Source organism: Myotis nattereri (assembly GCF_964212035.1).
Source record: "Myotis nattereri genome assembly, chromosome: 8".
Lineage (NCBI taxonomy): Eukaryota > Metazoa > Chordata > Mammalia > Chiroptera > Vespertilionidae > Myotis > Myotis nattereri.
In genome coordinates, this window is record NC_138083.1 from 70,196,856 (window position 1) to 70,203,162 (window position 6,307).

At 50.4% G+C, this 6,307-nt stretch overlaps 1 pseudogene across 1 annotated transcript; it reads left to right on the forward strand.

Annotated features, from left to right (window-relative positions):
* Window positions 1-264: 264 nt before the first annotated feature.
* On the forward strand, window positions 265-1,301 carry LOC308522967 (calponin-2-like; annotated as a pseudogene). The gene is made up of 2 exons: window positions 265-279; window positions 439-1,301. The product of its transcript is annotated as a calponin-2-like (transcript).
* The last annotated feature ends 5,006 nt before the right edge of the window (window positions 1,302-6,307 follow it).

Genomic DNA, 6,307 nt, shown 5'->3' on the forward strand with positions numbered 1-6,307 from the left:
TTTTAGAATGTATCTCTCCCGTCTTCACATGTGAATAATGCTGTGTGGGTGATGCATTGGAAAGCATCTCTCTCCATTCCTCCTCCAACTCTGTAGATATTGGCCCACTGTGTACTGGTGTGGAGAAGTTCAAGACCAACCTGTGTCACCCAGGGTCCTGGCAGGAACCAGGTGACGCACTCAAACTGCGTAATTGAGGAGAGTTGAATAAAGGACTTATTTACAGTTGTCAAATGGATAAGATCTGGGGATCTCACGTACAACATGGTGACTGGTACAGTGGGTTGATAACACTATTGTATAATTAAAATGTGCTAAGAGCAGAACTGCAGAGTTTGTACCCCCTCCCAAAAGAGGTAAACATGTGAGGTGATGGGTGTGTTAACCGATGGGGAAATCCTCCGCAAGGCACACACATGCCAAGTCATCACATTGTAGTTGAGCTCCATGCAGTTTGACAAGGGGTTCTCCTACGGCTTTCGGGGAAGGTCAAGAACTGGCTCCTGTCCAAACAGGACCCGCAGGAGGAGGCGGAGCTCTGCAGCTGGATGGAGGGACTCACGGGCCTGTCTGTGGGTCCCAACTTCCGGAAGGGTCTGAAGGATGGAATGATCCTATGCACACTCGTGAGTAAGCTCCCGCCCAGCTCAGCCCCCACGATCAACCGCTCCATGCAACCTGGCACCAGCTAGTAAACCTCTCCGACTTCATCTAGACCACGGTCAGCTCCGGCACGAACTCCGTGGACCTGTTCAAGCTCAGGACCTTGAGAGTGGAAATGTGAAGCAGGTGCAGGTGTCTCGTCTGGCTCTGCAGAGTGGCGTGGACATCGGCACCAAGTACTCGGAGAAGCAGTGATGGAACTCCAATGATGCCACCATGAAGGCGGGCCAGTGCGTCACTGGGCTCCAGATGGGCACCAACAGTGTGCCAGCCGGTCAGGAAGACAGCATATGGCACGAGAAGACATCTGCGTGACTCAAGAACCATAGCCTGCCACCCATGGGCCATGCATCCTCAGCCTGCAAATGGGCACCAACAAGTGTGCCAGCAGGTGGGCACGATGGCTCCCAGGACCCAGGGACACATTTGTGACACCAAGCTGGGGACCAACAACTGTGATAACTCCTCCTGTCTCTGCAGATGGGCTACACGCAGGGTGCCAACCGGAAGAGCCAGGTCTCTGGCCTGGGCTGGCAGGTATATGACCCCAAGTGCTTCCCACAAGGCCCAGTGCTGACAGAGCCGGCAACTGCCCAAGCCCAGGGAAGGCCCTGGAATACCCCCCTGCAGGCTACTGAGGTCCCCCTTGCAGGGTGTCTCCCCACATCATTGCCCATCTGGGATTTGGGGTTTTCTGTGTTTTCATCTTGTTTCTTTATGTGTTCAAGTGCTTGCAGCTGAGGGTCTGTGAAGGCCAGCCCAGGCATGTGGGGCAGGAGTCACTGCCACGCACACCCAGGCAGCAAACTTCCCAGCAGCCTCCGGGGGAAGCTGTTTGGGGAAGAGGCCCATGGCGGGAGGGGAACTGGCCCCAAGCTTTCAGTTGCTTCGTCCTCTTTCCTTTTCTCTGCTTATCAGCTTGTGGTTTCTGTACCCACAGAAGTTTCAGGCAATTTTAACAAAAGTACAGTAGAACCTCATTTCTCGAACTTAATTCTGTTCGAAAACTGAATAATTTTTTCCCATTAAAATAATGTAAATCGAATGAATCCGTTCCAGGCCCCCTGTTTCAACCTTTCACATATACAGTACATGCCTATTGTACTGTTTAATCTATAAATAAACACGTAAAAACAAAAAGGACATGAAATGAAAATTTAACAAAAAGGAAAGGAAATGTTCAGTACAAAGTGAAAACTTAACAATAATTATAAGCAGCAGCAAAAGCAAAAAAACACAAAAATATTCACAGCACATATCCTGAGATTTTAGCAGTGGTAAACTGACTCATATTCGCGGTTCTCTCCTTTCTTTGTTTGTCACCTGAGGGATGGGTGACTGATCATACGGCATCAGCATGAAAGGGTTGTCAGGTTGAGAAGTGAAATGTTCAAGGTGGGAGACGTTGGAGTAATGAGGTTCCACTGTGATTGGGGCGGGGATGGGGGATATTAACCAGCACTTCTATTATCTACTGCTGCCTAACAGCCTATCCCAAGACTTAATGACTTCAATTAACAGCCGTTCTATTACATTATATCTGCAGGTCAGGAATGTGGGGTGGGGTCAGGCGGCTGCTGTTCTGGGCCAACATGGCTTCGCTAACGTGTCTGGTCTCTTGGTGGGGGCGGCGGGAGGGCCGCGCTCAGCTGGGCAGCCCAGGGAGGGACTGCATGTGGATTCTCCAGTGGGGACTTCTCACATTGTGACTCAGGGTTCCCAGAGAGAATGTTCGAGGGGCCCCAGTGGAAGTGGCAAGGCTTCTTATGACCTAGACTCAAAGTCCAGAAATGTCAGGTTCACCGCAGTCTATCAGGCAAACAAGTTGCTCTTCCAGCCCAGGTAGAACAGGAGGAAGATTAGACTCCCTGTCACCGTGGAAGGAAAAGCAAAGAACGTGTGTCACCTTGAATGGACCAGCACATCATCCAGGTTGGCCAGGGTGTGAGGACTGTGCTGAAAAGTGAAGAGACTGATGTTGGAGGGGAACTTGAATGTCATGGCAGGGGCTGGGGAGGCAGCAATAAGGTAGAGAATGAAGGTTCTAGAGCAGGGGTGGGCAACCTTTTTGTGAGTGCGTGCCAAAACCAGCAAAATCTCTGACTCAAAATTCTTCTGCGTGCCAACCCCAATTTTTTGAGAACATGTTACACCTGCTTGATATCTCTTAAGGTGTACGTATGTGAAGAACCTTGAAGAAATAATAAAATTCATTCGAGCGACAAAAACACAGTATATGATGATGAAAAATACTTTTATTTTTTAATGTATACATGTGCACTGATAGTCTGACAGAAAACTTTATGACTCCGTTTGATATTATCAGTGGGACTTTTACTGCTGCATCACTGATGACAGAGATTTTACATCAGGTTTGTATTTTGTGACCTTCAGAGATATGCACGAGCTACTACTTTCATCCGTCAGGCTACTCCTATTACGAGACTTAACAAAATTCATCACTGAGAACAAAGATTCACAAGCGTATGTGGATGAAACCAAAACACTGGTCGGATGTTATGACCTAGACTCAAAGTCCAGAAATGTCAGGTTCACCGCAGTCTATCAGGCAAACAAGTTGCTCTTCCAGCCCAGGTAGAACAGGAGGAAGATTAGACTCCCTGTCACCGTGGAAGGAAAAGCAAAGAACGTGTGTCACCTTGAATGGACCAGCACGTCATCCAGGTTGGCCAGGGTGTGAGGTCTTAGCAAAACACTCTGGTTTCCACAGTGTGCCGGAAGAATCGGTGTACAGCCACTTCCACTGGGGCCTCTCGAACATTCTCTCTGGGAGCATGGGAGAGTCTAGGAAGGCAGGGAGAGTTAAGGCAGAAGCATAGAAATCGCTCTTCCCCTCTCTCGTCAATCTATGTCTATGGTCTTTAAGATAACTTGTTATGTAAAATTATTTATTTATCTAAGATGCACCTACACTGAATTTATCTGAAAAATAAAAAAGTCGATATTAAGAAAAAAATTGTAAATGGAAGATTATAAGAGAGGGTTTCACGTGCCAGCAAAAGTTACTGGCGTGCCAGGGGTTGCCCACCCTGTTCTAGAGTCAGGTTCAAATGCAAATCCCAGCTGCCCCTTGCAGCACAGGTACCAAGCAGGCTGCTCTTTTCTCGGAGCTTTAGTGTTCTCGCCTGTAAAATGAGATTACTTCCTACTTTCCTACTCACGATATTGCGGTAAAGATGAAATGAGATGGTGCTTATAAAGGGCTTCTCAGAGTACCTGCTCCAGGCATGTCTCAGTGAGTAGAGCTGTATGGTTTATCCTGAGTAGCACAGAGAGCCAGGAGAGGGTCTTAGCAAAACACTCTGGTTTCCACAGTGTGCCAGAAGAATCCATGTACAGACGCCCAGTGAAGGCCTATCTTCCCTAACCAAGGACACAATAGTAAATGGTTTACCCTTCTTCCCAACCAGAGGCTAAGTAGCTCAAATCAGCCTACTCAGGGAGACAGATAACAGAAATCCAATAAATGCCATTCATGCCAACCACACCCACGGACAGATGAAGTTAAGGGAATAAATCTCATTTTGGCACACGGGCATAAAGCTGATGAATATTCTATTAGATCCGCCCCTAAGATCTCCCCTAAAATCCTCGTCTTTAGAGAACAGATAAGACCCCTCAAGACAAAGACCCAGCGAGGGCTCTCTCTGGAGCACGCCATGCCTTTCTTCATTTCAGGCATGCATCTTTCCTGTTCTCTCCTAAACTCTGTGGGTCCCCAGGAGACTTGCAACCAGGGGAGCAAAGGGCAGCGGCAGCTCGTCCTGGGCTCATCCCTGAGCCAGTCTCCTAGGCCCCTTCTCTCTGACTTTTCAATGAGCCAGAGCAGCCCGCCTGGACTCACTTCTTCCCTAGAATGTTTCTAGGCCAACGCAGAGCACCCCTAGGTTCTCTCCTGCTGCTGCTTCTACCCCAAGCCCTTCCTTTGTTTCACTGTCTCCTCAAAATCCCCTGGACTCGTGTTGTGAAGTGTTTCCCACATGAAGCCCAGAACACACACGTGCCCGAGGCAGACCCACTCTGGCGGTCCCTTTCCGGTGCCACAGCAGCCCAGCCACTTGGGAATCGTGTTAAAAGATCGATTCCAGCTGAGTAGGTGTGGGGAGGGTCTGAGAGTCAGCAGGTGTAGTCAGCTCCCTGGTGACATCGATCTGATGATTCCCGGCCACACTTTGCAACTATTGTTTCCAAATAAAAGTTTGATCCTGTCTTGCCTCCATTTAAAACCCTCCACAGCACGCTCGGGGGAAAGGCCTCACTCTGTCCCATAGTGACCTAGTTCTCACCGCATTTCACTCTCCTGCCCTCTCTTTTCTCCTTATTTGTTATCAGTTTATTTATAATACTCGTGGTCCTGTGTACAAATTTTGTGCATGGGGGTGGGGTGTCCCTCAGCCTGGCCTGCACCCTCTCCAATCTGGGACCCCTTGGGAGATGTCAGGGGATCACGCCTAAACTGGCAGTCCGACATCCCTCTCGCAATCCAGGACCGCTGGCTCCTAACCACTCACCTGCCTGCCGGCCTGCTCGCCCCCAACTGCCCCCCACTGCTGGCCTGTTCTCCCCCAACTGCCCCCCTGCCAGCCTGCTCACCCCCAACTGCCCCCCACTGCTGGCCTGTTCTCCCCCAACTGCCCCCCTGCCAGCCTGCTCACCCCCAACTGCCCTCCCCTCCTGGCCTGATCGCCCCTAATCGCCTCTGCCTCGGTCCCATCACCATGGCTTTGTCTGGAAGGATGTCTGGAAGGTCTCCTGGTCTAATCAGCATATTACCCTTTTTTTAGTATAGATAATGAAATGAAATGAAACCACCATCCCACCCAAGCACTGGAACATGACCAGTAACCTGAATGTACCTGTATGCTCCTCCCCTCTCCTGAGTTGTGATAACCACTCTTCTTCAGTTTCTCTTTCCCTTGATTTAAACCATTTTCTCCCAAATACATGTGTCTAAACATGCATACTTTTGGTTTTGCTTTTATTATACACCCTATGAGTTACATCATGGCCCATGTAGTTTTGTGCGACTTTTTCACTCCACGCTGTTCCTCAGATCGATGTGGTGCTGTTTGCTACTGAAGTTCATTCCATCTCACTGCTGCGTTCTATTCCGTGGCGTGAGTATTCCAGAGGTTGTTTGCCCACTCGCTGTGGACGGGCCTTTGGGGTGTTCCCATGCTTTTGTCATTACAGCGGGGCACAGTGTGAACATTCTCCGGCCTCCCTCTTCCACTCCAGCTCCCTTCACCTGGCACCCTCCTTCAGGTCCTCAGACAAGCCTTCCCCGACCTGCGGGCCACGGGTGGTCCCCATTACAGCTCCCTAATTACACACTTGTGTTGTGTGATTTCGTGATGAGCGTGGGTCTAGCCCGGGTAGAGATCAGGCCCCACAAGGCTTGTGAGGCTCACGGGCTCCCAGATGCCAGCTCGGCCTGGCACTCTGTACCCAGGCAGCAGAGCCGGGCCCGGAGGCTGGAGCCTGAGCCCACAGGTGGCTGCCACCCCAAGTCCCAGGGCCAGTGTTTGGTGGGGGGCGGGGGGCAAGGCGCTGAGGGGCCCTGTGTTTGTTCCCATTGCTGGGCCTGAATTCCAGGAAAAGCACAGCTGGGGACAGCGAGGCG